Source organism: Salvelinus fontinalis, chromosome 7 (assembly GCF_029448725.1).
Source record: "Salvelinus fontinalis isolate EN_2023a chromosome 7, ASM2944872v1, whole genome shotgun sequence".
Classification (NCBI taxonomy): Eukaryota; Metazoa; Chordata; class Actinopteri; order Salmoniformes; family Salmonidae; genus Salvelinus; species Salvelinus fontinalis.
This window is the reverse complement of record NC_074671.1, coordinates 19,189,926-19,206,905: the sequence shown is the minus strand read 5'-3', so window position 1 is coordinate 19,206,905 and position 16,980 is coordinate 19,189,926.

The following is a 16,980-nucleotide window of genomic DNA, read 5'->3' as shown; positions in this document are numbered from 1 at the left end:
GGTCTTTGTGAATTTCTTTGACTGACAGTACATAAGCCTACAATCTTTCTGCGTTGGTTAATGGAATGTGATTTTGCTATGGAGAAAAATGGATTTGATCTAATATTGGAATGCTGCCAGCCAGGTCAGATGTGCCATTTCACAGGAATATTGATGGACCTGTTTATGACCACTATTCACATCCTGGTCATCATCTGTTATTCCACAGTTTAACAATATTGCCAACTTTTCCAATTTCCACATTAAGGATCCCTTGTTCCTCGTAAGTAACGACAGATAGAAAGTCCTGAAAGCTAAATCTGTGACCATCATTAAAAATGTATTGTACCATATAATAATAATAAACCATACAAACACACTAACTTATATGATGGTAGTCATCTATAATTCATTACCTTTCCATAGGTCTCAAACCGCAGAGCCGTTCATACATATTTTAGCAACCTCTTAAGGTGATATGTCAGGTTCTAATGTTCTAACCCCCAGGACCACAAAATGGCTTATTCCTCAATATTGATCAGGAAAACCTGTTTTTCAATACACTGGTTTGCCAGTTGCAATACTCTGCTTGAATAACAAATGCATTTAAAAGGATTTATTTGAAGTTTGAAGTCAAGTATGTATGTTGCTATTCTTAAAATCCCATTTTTAAGATCAACTCATGCTCAAATCTACAGTAAGGTCATGTTACATTGTAATGTATATTTTCTTAAAGAGCGTTGAAAGCAGTGTGCATAGAGTTGAAACGAGTGTACATATTGTAAACTAGATTGTTTTGCTTTTCTGGAAAAACTGGTCAAATGGCATTTGCCCCTGCTTGATTTACTGTACATTGCTAATGCTGTGGTAGCTCTTTTCCCATGCTCCATTCTCCACCTCTCTTCCCCTCTCTCTCTCAAAATAGCTAGTGCTCTTGAGAATCCTTCATCCAGACTCTTTCCCTATACATAACGACCTCTCTTCCATAGGTGGAGTCAACGACCCTAGGAGCTCGAATTGAGTCCCAGGTGGACCTCCAATCCATTCTCCTAAACACCAGTGTGAACCTTGGTCTGATCAGCATGCTGTGCCTTAAACTCACAAGGTCATAACTGGCACAACTGGGTCATGCACTGTTGTGCACATTTAGAAGCCCACATGTGCTTCAAACCCTTCATCTTTCTATTGGGAGAACAGAGTCCATCTGTTTAGGTGTATAGAGAGGACAAATTTAAAAAATGTGGTATCCATAATCCAGTAAAAACCTAGTGTTTTCAGTTAGAAAGATGCTAACCTCCGCTAAAGTGCCTCTTGAAGTTCGCTTGGAATGTTGGTAAACAATAGCTCAATGTCAAACACCTGTGTCCAGTGGTAATTCTAAAGAATTTCAGAATCAAATTGGAACCCTCTACTGAACACACCATAACTGCTCTAGATTTGTGTCGAGGACTTTTCTATACAGGCCCGTTTTTAAAACAACAGTAATGAGCACTCCAAGGTCTAATTACATACCCTCCTCTGCAGGTCTGGTGTTATGGGTGTTTTTCTGATGTGCAGTGTGCCATGTTAATTTGTAACTTGAAGTACATGAAGTCAAGGTCATTACATTTTCATCTCACTTTTCCTAACTTTTTACTTTGAAGTTGCTTTTAATGTTGCTCTAGTCGTACTGTGATAGGCTTTTAAGTGAAAAGGTAGACCATAAGTGACTTAATTATCGCTATGGTTACAGAATCAAATCAATTGGGTCTCTAACAAGCTGATCATCATTTCTGCCTCGTTTATATCATTAGAGTCCTCATCCTCATGGAAACCCATATGCTGGGTAACAATATAACTGCATGTATCACTAATGAGCTACAGAGGCCATAAACTTGTCTGAACAACTTTTTGCTTTTGTTTTGCTTACCTTTAGGTAGAAGAAAATGTTCTGTGTCTTAAGAAATTTGGTCATACACTAAATACATTGTAAGTTGACCACTTCCTTGACCTAATTTTCATAATTTGAAAATCGCTTTATCTAGCTACTTACACATACAGAGGCAATTCAATGTTCCCAACCTATTGCACCGTTGCCATATTGGTACCAAAACTTTAGTATCAACAGATTCATCGTTGAGTGGCCAAGGTCTGCAGCTATATGCTATGAGAACCAAGCTAACCATTTCTACAATCCACACATCAAAAGAGTAGTGTCAGAACACAATAAAACTAATGTTATCATGCAAACAATAAAGACTGGGGGGAACTGATTTAAAAAAAAAAGTAGTGTAGATGTAGAATGACTAGAAAAACTGTATAGATTCATCTCAATGCTCAAGTCTGCCCTATGCTCCTTTTTTAAAATATTTGACAGTATTATTTGTTCAAATTCAACTCATCAGACCAGAAGAAATCAAATTAAATGCATAAACAATGCTGGCGGTTCACACATGTATACACAGGTAGTTATATTCAGAGTGCAATACAATATCGAATATTGAATTGACATTGGCATTCCGTACATTGCTCACTTTACAAGAATTTCCGTAGAGCTTACACAACACTCATCGACTTATGTTAGCATCAAACCTCAATGGTTCAAACTGAAGATGTGTAAATTAATCTAAACAGACTCAATGGTATCTATGTTGTACATTGATCAATTGCGTGCTCTCCGGAAAGCCTCTACGACTTCCCCAGAGTGCCTTTCAGGCTTAGTACTGCAGCCAAAGACTGGTCAGTGATCAAAGGGACAGAGAAAGACCCCAGCCCTGCTCAGCTTCAATGTCTTGTTCTTCCTCCAACACAAACCAACTCCAACAGCAATTGAGACTGACCAGTCATTCTTTCAGCTGTTTGCTGTAAACATTAGTTTGTCCATGAGTACAGATCTAATGAAATTATCTAATTCGAGCATGCCGAATACATTTTTTGCGGTCAAGGAATTCATCCCCCTGTATGTAATATTTATGCCTATTGGTTTCAGGGCAAGTCCCATAGCATCTCAGATCCCTCTACCAGCAATGTCATGAATTTGATAAGGTTTTATTTGAATTATTTATATGGTTCATTTGGAATGAACAGAGCATTGGCTTGTGATTGCTGGATCTGAAGATATTGGTTTCTATCAAGTCAATATATATTTTTTAATGTTGACCAGTGATGGGAGGGGTTTAAGATGACTTATTATTCTGTGTTATCAATCAAAGCCTCATTTAACCCAATAGGTGTTCTGTCATTGTGTTAAATCAGTTGATGAGTGACGGAGAAAGTAAATGACATCTATTACTGGAAGCCATGTTCTCCTCAAACCTACAATCTGGTGTTTTTCTCACCAAAACTGAATCAACGGAGTGAGCAAGATTATATTCACACTTATACAACTTTGAGAACACCTTTAGTTCCGTTTTGCTTTTACTCTCCATCTTGCTACTAATTTGCCAGTACTGATCCTTATTCAAATACGGAATCCACCCCTGAAAGTAGACAAATTGAATGTTCATAAGATTGTGCCTCCTTTCCTGTGTGTGCAGATTGCTTTGACACGTCGGTCACGGTGCATTGTTTGTAAATAAGGGTTGTGATTAAGTCTGTCCGTTATAAATACCTATTAAGATTATTATCACTGGAATGTATTAATACAGACACTTTTAGTGAGGCAGTCTCCATGGTAACCATATACTCTTTCTGCCATACATGCCGTAAATGCCATACTACCGTAAAACCTCTTAAGTACTGTATGCCCTTACCTAAGGAAATATTTGAGGGTCTCTATTCAACGCTCATAAACAATTCCCTTAGGTAAGGGGAAATTATTCCTTGAGGTAAACCTTTAAGGGAAACACTTAAGATGTGTTATGCAACTGGGCCCAGAGCACTAGGATTTGGGAGTTAAAGTTGTAGTGCCTAGCTGCTATTCAGCTTGCAACCGTTGGCTTTCAAGGCTAGTATACTATGATTGATTAGATTGTTTTATTTATTTCAGTGTCATATGCACGCACGCACGCGCGCGCACACATACACAGTGATAAAACCACAGAGCCACAATGGTGGTACGCTTGGTGTTCTGAGCCCAGACCACCATCTGTTAACCCATGGTTGTGCTTCATAGAACAATTAAATCAATTTGGCTCCCATTCCCTCAACGGGCTTCTCTGTTTCATTTTGTTGTTTGTTTGGTCACTCCCTCTATGATGGGCACAAATCCACTCAGCCACACCTTACAATTGTGATCACCACTGCAAAGCACATTGGGGAATGTCTGGATCCGCACCCGTTTGCACTCAAGAGGAACCTTGCAGACTAAATCACCATGAACAACAATTGTTGTTCTGTAATTATTTAAACAGCTATTCCTTTTCAGTCCATGTTAGTTTTATGAGATGAGGTTACACCCACACTCTAAAGTTGTGATGTTTGACAAGCATTCTCGAAACAGATTTTAATTACTCATCTCCTGCTGGAGATGATCCCTGCACCTTTTTAATTCCAAATGAGTGTTTGAATTGTCAACATCTATCACTTTCCCTCTCTCCAAGGATAGGTGCTCGAATTAGAATGTGAATTAATGAGAACAGATGTGTTTTGTAATGCAAATTGAATGAGATCTAAAAACAAGCAAAGGTGTCAATCATACGTGTTTCATTGGATTTGTAGCCACGTCAGGGTTATGTGAGGGCAACAATCAACACAACAAAGCACATTCTCTTGGCACCAGTGTGTAAGGCAATTTAGAAGCCAAAATCAGTCTATGAGTAAGGTGGATTGTCAATATCATGGCAATGAAAGGAACATGATGTCTGCACCCATTGTTGAAGTAATCATCAACAGCCTGGCTATGAACTGCTTTCCCCCTCTTTTCTTACACAAGGACCACATGTATTTCCTAAAGCCCCAAGCAGTCTTAAAATTGTATTTTTTAACCTCTCTGGGACAGGGTCTAGTTTCCTGAATTTCCGCCTGACTGACGTGCCCAAATTAAACTGCCTGTTACTCAGGCCCAGAAGCCAGGATATGCATATAATTGGTAGCATTGGATAGAAAACACTTTGAAGTTTCCAAAACTGTTAAATCATCACTGTATGTCTAATAAATCATTGTGTGTGTTTATTTAATGAAAATGACTGGAAATACACGTTTTATAATTTATTTCCCTGAGCCTCTTTGGCTGTTGAAATGCTCAGTCTGATCGTGTGTGTGTTAGGAAACAAATGTGAAGATATTTACATTCACAGCCCTGATTGGCTGATAGGATGTCCAAGAGCCCCCCACCTTACACAGATGAACAGTTATTGGTCCATTTATTATCAGATCACAATTGTGATGTCATGATGTGGACCAAAAGTTACATCCCACCTGAACAGGCTGAAATTCCAATCGTTTCTTTTCAAATCAATCAATCAATCAAGTTTATTTTATATAGCCCTTCGTACATCAGCTAATATCTCGAAGTGCTGTACAGAAACCCAGCCTAAAACCTCAAACAGCTAGTAATGCAGGTGTAGAAGCACGGGCATTATCATAATTTTCACAATTTCAGTGTTATTTCGACCTCATAGTGTGGAAATATCTTCTTTTTTTTACAGGAAAATCACATTTTCAACTGCACTTCCCCTTTAAAACAAAACCTGTCTTTGTTTTGCTGCAGACTGCAGCTATCTCATATTTTCACTGAACCAAACAGAAGAGGGATGGCATCAAATGTGAACTATGTGGCTTCTCACCACCTCCCCAATTCACTCTCATCCTGTTTATTGTCACACATCGATTTGAGTCATGTATTTGTTCTTTGGTGGGCTAGGGTTTCTGCCACAGCGATCGATTGGCCAGTGGCAGTATACCCTCATGAAAAGGTACTACTGAATTACTACACAATACCTATTCTTGCAGTAGTGACTATGTAGAGACTTGTAGGGTTTGTGTAGGGCTCCCGAGTGGCGCAGCGGTCTAATGCACTGCATCTCAGTGCTAGAGGTGTCACTACAGACCCTGGTTCGATTCCAGGCTGTATCACAACTGGCTGGCTGTGTTTTTGACAATCCTTCATTTAATCATCTTCCATCCCATCTGTAAGCTTAACTTTCCTTTATGTTTCATGAATACTTCATGTCGTTGTTTAACCGTTTACTCAATATAACTGTAACGGTAGTCCTCCTCCTCTTCAACCGAAAAGGAGGAGTAGTGATTCGACCAAGGCGCAGCGGGTTGTGAATACATAATTTTAATTAACAAGACGGAAAAAACACGAAACGAAATACACTTGAATGATTAACAAAATAACAAAACGGAATAGACAGACCTGGACATGGAACTTACATAAAACACGAAGAACGCACGAACAGGGAAAGTAGACTACACAAAATGACGATGTACAAAAACAAACCGGACAGTCCCGTATGGTGCGACAAACACTGACACAGGAGACAACCACCCACCACGAACACTGTGAAACAACCTACCTAAATATGACTCTCAATTAGAGGAACGCCAAACACCTGCCTCTAATTAAGAGCCATACCAGGCAACCCTTAAACCAACATAGAAACAGAAAACATAGAATGCCCACCCAAACTCACGTCCTGACCAACTAACACATACAACAAACTAACAGAAATAGGTCAGGAACGTGACATAACCCCCCCCCTTAAGGTGCGAACTCCGGGCGCACCAGCACAAAGTCTAGGGGAGGGTCTGGGTGGGCATCTGACCACGGTGGTGGCTCAGGCTCAGGGCGAGGTCCCCACCCCACCATAGTCAATCCCAGCTTACATCTCCCCCTACAAATGACCACCCTCATATTACACCCACTTAATCCTTTGGGTAACATCGAGACACGGGGCAGCACCGGGATAGAGGGATAGCTCAGGACAGAGGGATAGCTCAGGACAGAGGGATAGCTCAGGATAGAGAGGTAGCTCAGGATAGAGAGGTAGCTCATGATAGAGGGGCAACTCCGGACTGAAAGGCAGCTCCGGACAGAGAGACAGCTCTGGACTGAGGGGCAGTTCTGGATAAATAGCCGCTCTGGGCTGAGGGACAGCTCATGACTGGCTGACGGCTCTGGACACTCATGGCTGGCTGACGGCTCTGAACGCTCATGGCTGGCTGACGGCTCTGGACGCTCATGGCTGGCTGACGGCTCTGGACGCTCATGGCTGGCTGACGGCTCTGGACGCTCATGGCTGGCTGACGGCTCTGGACGCTCATGGCTCACTGACGGCTCTGGCAGATCCTGTCTGGTTGGCGGCTCTGGCAGATCCTGTCTGGTTGGCGGCTCTGGCAGATCCTGTCTGGTTGGCGGCTCTGGCAGATCCTGTCTGGTTGGCGGCCCTGGCAGATCCTGTCTGGTTGGCGGCTCTGGCAGATCCTGTCTGGTTGGCGGCTCTGGCAGATCCTGACTGACGAATGGCTCTAGCGGCTCCTGACTGACTAACGGCTCTGACGGCTCGGGACAGACGGGCGGCACTAATGGCTCGGGACAGACGGATGGCTCAGACGGCGCTGGGGAGACGGATGGCTCAGATGGCGCTGGGGAGACGGATGGCTCAGATGGCGCTGAGGAGACGGATGGCTCAGATGGCGCTGCGGAGACAGATGGCTCAGATGGCGCTGCGGAGACGGATGGCTCAGATGGCGCTGCGGAGACGGATGGCTCAGACTGATCCTGTCTGGCGGAAGGCTTTGGCTGCTCCTGTCTGGCGGAAGGCTCTGTAGGCTCATGGCAGACGGGCAGTTCATGCGGCGCTTGGCAGACGGAGAGTTCAGGCGCCGTTGGGCAGACGGCAGACTCTGGCCGGCTGAGACGCACTGTAGGCCTGGTGCGTGGTGCCGGAACTGGAGGCACCGGACTGGAGACACGCACTTCAAGCCTAGTGCGGGGAGCAGGGACAGGGCACACTGGACTCTCAAAGCATACTATATGCCTGGTGCGTGGTACCGGCACTGGTGGCACCGGGCTGAGTGCACGCACATCAGGACGAGTACGGGGAGAAGGAACAGTGTGTACAGGGCTCTGGAGACGCACAGGTGGCTTAGTGCGTGGTGCCGGAACTGGAGGCACTGGACTGGAGACACGCACCATAGAGAGAGTGCGTGGAGGAGGAACAGGGCTCTGGAAACGCACTGGAAGCCTGGTGCGTGGTGTAGGCACTGGTGGTACTGGGCTGGGGCAGGGAGGTAGTGCCGGAAATACCGGACCGTGCAAGCGTACTGGCTCCCTTGAGCACCGGGCCTGCCCAACCTTACCTGGCTGAATGCTCCCCGTCGCCCGACCAGTGCGGGGAGGTGGAATAACCCGCACCGGGCTATGTAGGCGAACCGGGGACACCATGCGTAAGGCTGGTGCCATGTAAGCCGGCCCAAGGAGACGTACTGGTGGCCAGATATGTAGAGCCGGCTTCATGGCACTTGGCTCAATGCTCAATCTAGCCCTACCAGTGCGGGGAGGTGGAATAACCCGCACTGGGCTATGCACACGTACAGGAGACACCGTGCGCTCTACAGCGTAACACGGCGTCTGCCCGTACTCCCGCTCTCCACGGTTAGCCTGGGAAGTGGGCGCAGGTCTCCTACCTGCCCTTGGCCCACTACCTCTTAGCCCCCCCCAAGAAATTTTTGGGTGGTACTCACGGGCTTTTCGGGCTTCCGTGCTAGACGCGTCCCCTCATAATGCCGGTTCCCCTCTCCGGTTGCCTCTGCTCTCCTCAGTGCCTCCAGCTGTTCCCATGGGAGGCGATCCCTTCCAGCCAGGATCTCCTCCCATGTGTAGCAACCTTTATTGTCCAAAACATCATCCCAAGTCCATTCCTCCTTCTTGCGCTGTCCCTTCCTCCGATTACACCGCTGCTTGTTTCTGGATTGGTGGGTGGTTCTGTAATGGTAGTCCTCCTCCTCTTCAACCGAAAAGGAGGAGTAGTGATTCGACCAAGGCGCAGCGGGTTGTGAATACATAATTTTAATTAACAAGACGGAAAAAACACGAAACGAAATACACTTGAATGATTAACAAAATAACAAAACGGAATAGACAGACCTGGACATGGAACTTAAATAAAACACGAAGAACGCACGAACAGGGAAAATAGACTACACAAAATGACGATGTACAAAAACAAACCGAACAGTCCCGTATGGTGCGACAAACACTGACACAGGAGACAACCACCTACCACAAACACTATGAAACAACCTACCTAAATATGACTCTCAATTAGAGGAACGCCAAACACCTGCCTCTAATTAAGAGCCATACCAGGCAACCCTTAAACCAACATAGAAACAGAAAACATAGAATGCCCACCCAAACTCACGTCCTGACCAACTAACACATACAACAAACTAACAGAAATAGGTCAGGAACGTGACAATAACTTTTTACCAGATCTAAAAGATTGCTAGCCAAAACGGTCTAGTGTTTAGCCTAGCTGTTTGCTAGCCCCATTGAAATGGGGGTAACTATGTAGCCTCTAGTTTTGTCACGCTAACTGATTAGTATGTACGTTTGCATGCAAATATACAGTAGGTTCATATTGGTATACTTACCCATACTACATACCTCTTTTGACCTGTTGCCAAGGAGGCCCTCGACATAAGAAGACTGGAGGCCATTGTTGGTTAGATTAAAATTGTTTATCAAATGTTTGTCTGTGTCGTTTTACGTGACCTCTGTTAGCAGATGATTGATAATGGCTTATAATTTGTGGTCTCGTGTGCTTGTCTTTATTTTCTAAAAGGTTACGTGGTGGAGAAATGTGGCTGCAACATAAAAGAAGATCTGAAGATAGTTAAGTCAAAGCTGAATTAAGACAAGGCCTCAAAGGGATTTAATTTTAAAAACGCAATTTACGTTTGTATAATCGTATTATTTATTGTTTGATGATATAATTACAGTTAGAAACTTGATGAAATAACATGTGCACTTGTCTAGTAGTGAAACAAGAAGATATCAATAGTGGTCTTGATTAGGCAAACAGTAGCAAATGTGTCAGTTTTCAATAGTAATTCAAAAGGGTTTATGTAGGAAATGAAAAAGGATCAGGAGCAATTCAGTAGTGATCAGTAGTGACACAACACTACTATACAAACCAATGGCAGTAGCAATTCAATAGGGATTGAGTAGGCATACAGCACTAATGTGTAGGCATTACGTTGTCATTCAATAGTGAACATGTAGGAATTGTGTAGGTATGTGTAGGTTTTAAGTAGTAGATACCCAAAAGCTGAGTAGTTACACAGTAGTCATTAGTCATTAAGGGAGAATTGTGTAGTGATTTGAATAGGATATATGTGGTGTTCACCAGTAGTCAAACATCAGAATTTATCAGTCATTATTACTGAAATTTCTACTGGTTTACTACACATCTCAATATCAATCAAGTAATAAAACCAGTACGTTTTGTGTAGATCTTGTGTAGTAGTGATGAGTAGTAATTCAGTAGTACTTTTTCATGAGGGTAGGCAGGGACCACGTTTGCATTTCCGAGGTATGGATTAATATGATCAGGGCCAGGGGTGTGTAAAAAGCCTACCGTTTCCCAATACCTCAAGCTGAAAGCCATTTAATTTGTAATACCACAATTATCCTCCTTTTGCATTGCGTGACCAGTTGACATTTTCTTAGTAATAGTTTGCACGTGGCCCAGGGTGACAATGTAGAAAGGTGGTACAAGAACATTTACCCCAGGTTTCTGATGCATTCTGGGAGACAAATCATATTTTTTTTGCCAAAAGGAGAGATACATAGAGTGTAAAGCTGCGTGAACATACCTCAGCGATACAACAAGACATGGGGGTATTTTATGACTAAATTGGGGCGGATGGTGACGAGATAAATGTGTTCAAAGAGATTACATAATAGCTAAGGCACTGATCAATGTTGCATTCAGAGACATTCTCTCTCAGTGCTCATCCCGAATAGCACTGCTCTCGCACGGCTTAGAGCTTTTCTTTTTTGTGGTAATATGGATAGTTTAAACATGTTGATTAAACAGTAAGCCAGAGTGGGATGTTGTCTATCAGTTTGTCTTTTAAGTGGGTTCAACCAGAAGCAATCTGTTCATCAACAGTTGAAGAAATTGACCTGAAACAAGTACACTTGGCCTCACTCTCACCAACTTAACTTACTGTGCAAGACCGCTAATTAGTTGAACTGTGAACATGCAAATAGAGACATAAGTTTAAGTGTTTGAGTGGGAATAACTTTAAGTGTTTGGAGTGGGACTACCTTTAAGTGTTGGGAGTGGGACTATCTTTAAGTGTTGGGAGTGGAACTACGTTTTCAGGTACAATTACAGAATGAAATAGAATATCTCGAAGGCTACAATGTCCTATTGTATGGGACTTGAATCTACTGAGTCACATAAAGGACTTACTGATAAATTGTGTAGACAATTGCATCAAACACCCAATAACAGTGGAGGCTCCTCAGAGGAGGATGGGGATTGTATCAAACACTCATTAAGTCCTAAAATCAAGAGACCTGAACTAAAGTGGCCAATGGAAGATGGGGAAGAGGGGTCATATTGAAATAGCCAAAATTGGCAGCATTGTAGGAAATAGCATCATGGACAGACTGTCATATTTTTATGCTAGCTTTCAGGATCTCTTTTAGTTTAAAATGAGAGAAAGTTTCAACACAGCCCAAAGCTGAATGAAATATTCATTTTACCTTTGAAAAAAATAACAAATGTGAATCCAAGCCTCCACAGTACAGTCACTGCATGTCAAAGTAGTTTCTACTGCTAATGGAGAGAAATGGATTCATGGAACCTACCGAAAATCACACTAATGATTTATGATGAACTCTCTATCTGTGGCGAAAAACAAACACATAAAAGTACATTTCCATACCCTGTATCTTATACATGCATATAATTTTATTTGAATCAAGGCAATTTCAATCTGGACTCTCACTAATTGGGCGGTAATGGGAAGAAACCTTTCCAAATGGAAGAGGTATACTTCCTCCTTTGCGAACACTGGAAGAAAAAGAGGGGAAGCTGCCATCCCACTCCTCAAAGATATGATGGATCCATCCCATCTATTGCACGATGACCTCTTTCCTCCAGTGATGTATGGTGAGGTCGGTGGCTGGGTAGGCACTGGCTATTATCAAAGCCAGATTTACTCAAAAACAGTGAAGTGCAGTCAGGTTAGGCAGTGATAATCTAATCTATTTTGTTATTGAATGTTTTTTTCTCAATGATTCTGTTGGTTTTCATGCTGAAAATATATTTTTTTGTTGCTAAAACTGCATCAGAACCTAGGGAAAGATGCCAGCGTATTCATGACAGACTCCACCAAAACCATCTAGTAGCCTGGATCCTCTCTTCAAAGTTCAAGGCTGCGTTAAAGGCTACGGAGAGAATGATCACACAGTCGTCCGGAACAGCTGATGCTCTTATGAATGATTCAGTGTTGCTTGTCTCAAAGCGAGCATAGAAGTGATTTAGCTCGTCTGGTAGGCTTCCCTTTAGCAGCGAGCTGCTGTGCTTCCCTTTGTAGTCTGTAATAGTTTGCAGGCCCTGCCACATAAGACGAACGTCGGAGCCGGTGTAGTACTGTTCAATCTTAGTCCTGTATTGGCGCTTGGCTTGTTTGATGGTTCGTCTGAGGGCATAACAGGATTTATTATAAGCTTCCGGGTTAGAGTCCTGCAACTTGAAAGCGGCAGCTCTAAACTTTAGCTCAGTGCGAATGTTGCCTATAATCCATGGCTTCTGGTTGGGGTCTGTACGTACAGTCACTGTGGGGATGACGTCCTCGATGCACTTATTGATAAAGCCAGTGACTGATGGTGTACTCAATGCCATCGGAAGAATCCCGGAACATATTCCAGTCTGTGCTAGCAGAAAAAAAAGACCACTTTTTTAAAGACCGAGTCACTGGTGCTTCCTGCTTTAATTTTTGCTTGTAAGCAGGAATCAGGAGGATAGAATTATGGTCAGATTTGCCAAATGGAGGTTGAGGGAGAACTTTGTTCACGTCTCTGTGTGTGGAGTAATGGTGATCTAGAATTTTTTTCCTCTGTTTGTGCATTTAACATGCTGATAGAAATTAGGTAAAACTGATTTAAGTTTCTCTGCATTAAAGTCCCCGGCCACTAAGAGCACCGCCTTTGGGTGAGCGGTTTCCTGTTTGCTTATTTCCTTATACAGCTGACTCAGTGCGGTCTTAGTGCCAGCGTCCGTCTATGGTGGTAAATAAACAGCCACTAAAAAAATTGATGAAAACTCTCTTGGAAAATACTGTTGTCTACAGCTTATCATGAGATACTCTACTTCAGGCGAGCAAAATCTAGAGACTTCCTTCGATTTTGTCTTACCGGAGTGTGCTGTTCTGTCTAGCCGGTGCAGCGTATATCCCTCTAGCTGAATGTTATCCATGTCGTAATTCCGCCACGATTCGGTGAAACATAAGATTTTACAGTTTTTGATGTCCCGTTGGTAGGATATTCGTGATCGTACCTCATCTAATTTATTGTCCTATGATAGTACGTTGGCAAGTAATATTGATGGGAAGAGCAGACTTCCCACTCGCCGTCGGCGGATCCTTACGAGGCACCCCGCCATGTGTCCTCTATACCTGTATCTCTTTCTCTTGCCAATGACGTGGATTTCGGCCTTGTCGGGTTTCTGAAGTACATCCTGTGCATCCTTCTTGTTGAAGAAAATAGCTTTGTCTAATCCGAGGTGAGTGATCGCTGTCCTGATATCCAGAAGCTATTTTTTGGTGGCAGAAGCTATCTTACGGTGGCAGAAACATTATGTACAAAATAAGTTACAAATAAGGCAAAAAAAAACACATAATAGCACAATTGGTTAGTCGCCCGTAAAACAGCTGCCATTTCTTGCGGCACCATCTTCTTGGGTGACATGCCTGGCGAGTATGCAGGCCATGCAAGAACTGGGACATTTTCAGCTTCCAGGAATTGTATAAAGATCCATGCGACATGGGGCCGTGCTGTTTATGCTGAAACATGAGGTGATGAATGGCAGGACAATGGGCCTCAGGATCTCGTCACGGTATCTCTGTGCATTCAAATTGCAATCGATAAAATGCAATTGTGTTCATTGGCCGTAGATTATGCCTGCCCATACCATAACCCCACCGCCACCATGGGGCACTCTGTTCATAATATTGATATTAGCAAACCCCTCGCCCACACGACGCCATTCACGTGGTCTGCGATTGTGAGGCCGGTATGGACTTACTGCCAAATTCTCTAAAACAACGTTTATGGTAGAGAAATTAACATTAAATTCTCTGGCAACAGTTCTGGTGGACATTCCTGCGGTCAGCATGCCATTTGCAAGCTCCCACAAAACTTGAGACATCTATGGCATTGTGCTGTGTGACAAAACTGCACATTTTAGAATGGCCTTATACTCTCCCCAGCACAAGGTGCGCCTGTGTAATGATCATGCTGTTTAATCAGCTTCTTGATATGCCGTGCCTGTCAGGTGAATGGATTATCTTGGCAAAGGAGAAATGCTCACTAACAGGGATGTAAACAAATTAGTGCACAACATTTTTGAGAATTAAGCTTTTTGTGTGTATAGAAAATATCTGGGATCTTTATTTCAGTAAGAATATTTGTCTTGTATGGGAGAAATGCTATACGTACTAACTGGTGTGTTCTTCAGGTCTATGACATAGCCCAAATCTCTGAGTCATACTTTGTAGTGCCTTAGAAACGTCCCACCACTGAAACAAGAGAAGGACAACAACACATGCTGACAGCTTGTGTGTGTGTGTGTGTGTGTGTGTGTGTGTGTGTGTGTGTGTGTGTGTGTGTGTGTGTGTGTGTGTGTGTGTGTGTGTGTGTGTGTGTGTGTGTGTGCAAGTGTGTATGTGTACTAACCTGGAGCCGTTGTGCCTTATAGTGAGGGCATAGCTGTTGCTCTCTGTTGCTGGGCGCAGGATGACTTCCCCGTATTCTGGGCTATCAATCAACATTCGCTCCTCCTCCTGACGTGTCACCTTGTGGAAACCTCTGGAGAAAGTGAAACAACAATATCCTTCCTCTCCTCTCCTCGTCTCCTTTTCCTTTATCTGCACTGTGGACATGAATCACAGCTAAGGTGGCTCACTCACTCACTGTGAAAAAAAAGGAAAAAGTGGGGTCCCCAGAAATTCTGGCGGAAAAAATGGGTCCCCACTGAAAAAGACTGAACACCTCTGCTCTAGAGGTTTGAATGCACTGTGCACAGGTTCGTCTGGGGATACCATTTCATTTAATCCATCTTGTCCAATGTTCTTGTATGAAAATCAGTTTAAGATTTATTAAAATGATCTTAAATGCTGAATTTTAAAAGTTTTGTTGAACTTCTTAAATAATTTTTCTGTCATACCTTCCACTGGTTTCTCTTTTTATTTAACACAATATCTCTTTACCACCCCCATGGATTTAGAAAAACATCCCAAATACACTCATATTGTTTTACAACGAGTCAAGTTTCAAACTGCTTACAAAATGTCAACCATGACACCTTTTGGGAAATTGATTGTCTTTGTACTACTCATGCATGTAGTATCGGCAAATCTCTTCTTCGAAAAGCAATGCAAGCAGAGCACCAAAGAGTTGGCACCAAAGGCATGTCAAACACTGCTGATTGGTGCATTGAAATCTTTGACCTGGGGGCTATTTAGTAATACACCTACTGTACCTTCTCTCAGCTTTGATTCCTATTGGGCATACACTACCGGTCAAACGTTTTAGAACACCTTCTCATTCAAGGGTTTTCTTTATTTTTATTATTTTCTACATTGTAGGATAATAGTGAAGACATCAACACTATGAAATAACACATATGGAATCATGTAGTAACCAAAAAAGTGTTAAACAAATCAAAATATATTTATAGTTGAGATTCTTCAAATAGCCACTATTTGCCTTGATGACAGCTTTGCACACTCTTGGCATTCTCTCAACCAGCTTTTTATTTTACTAGGCAAGTCAGTTAAGAACAAATTCTTATTTTCAATGATGGCCTAGGAACAGTGGGTTAACTACCTTGTTCAGACACAGAGCGACAGTTTTTTACCTTGTCAGCTCAGGGATTTGATCTTGCAACCTTTCGGTGACAAGTCCAACACTCTAACCACTAGTCTACCTGCCACCCCCAGCTTCCCCTGGAATGCTTTTCCAACAGTCTTGAAGGAGTTCCCCACATATGCTGAGCCCTTGTTGGCTGCTTTTCCTTCACTATGTGGTCTAACTCATCCCAAACCATCTCAATTGGGTTTTGGTTGGGTGATTGTGGAGGCTAGGTCTTCTGATGCAGCACCCCATCATTCTTCCTCTTGGTCAAATAGCTCTTGCACAGCCTGGAGGTGTGTTGGGTTATTGTCCTGTTGAAAAACAAATGATCCCACTAAGTCCCACTAAGCCAAAACCAGATGGGATGGCGTATCGCTGCAGAATGCTGTGGTAGCCATGCTGGTTAAGTGTGCTTTGAATTCTACATAAATCACAGACAATGTCACCAGCAAAGCACCCCCACACAATAACACCTCCTCCTCCATGCTTTACGGTGGGAAGTACACATGCAGAGATCCTCCGTTCACCTACACCACGTTTCACAAAGACACAGTGGTTGGAACCATAAATCTCCAATTTGGACTCCAGACCAAAGAACAAATTTCCACCGGTCTAATGTCCATTGCTTGTGTTTCTTGGCTCAAGCAAGTCTCTTCTTCTTATTGGTCTCCTTTACTAGTGGTTTCTTTGCAGCAATTCGACCATGCAGGCCAGATTCACACAGACTCCTCTGAACAGTTGATGTTGAGATGTGTCTGTTATTTGAACTATATGAAGCATTTATTTGGACTGCAATTTCTGAGGCTGGTAACTCTAATGAACTTATCCTCTGCAGCATAGGTAACTCTGGGTCTTACATTCCCGTGGCGGTCCAGTTTCATCATAGCGCTTGATGGTTTTTGAGACTGCACTTGAAGAAACTTTCAAAGTTCTTGAAATGTTCCATATTGACTCACCTTCATGTCTTAAAGTAATGATGG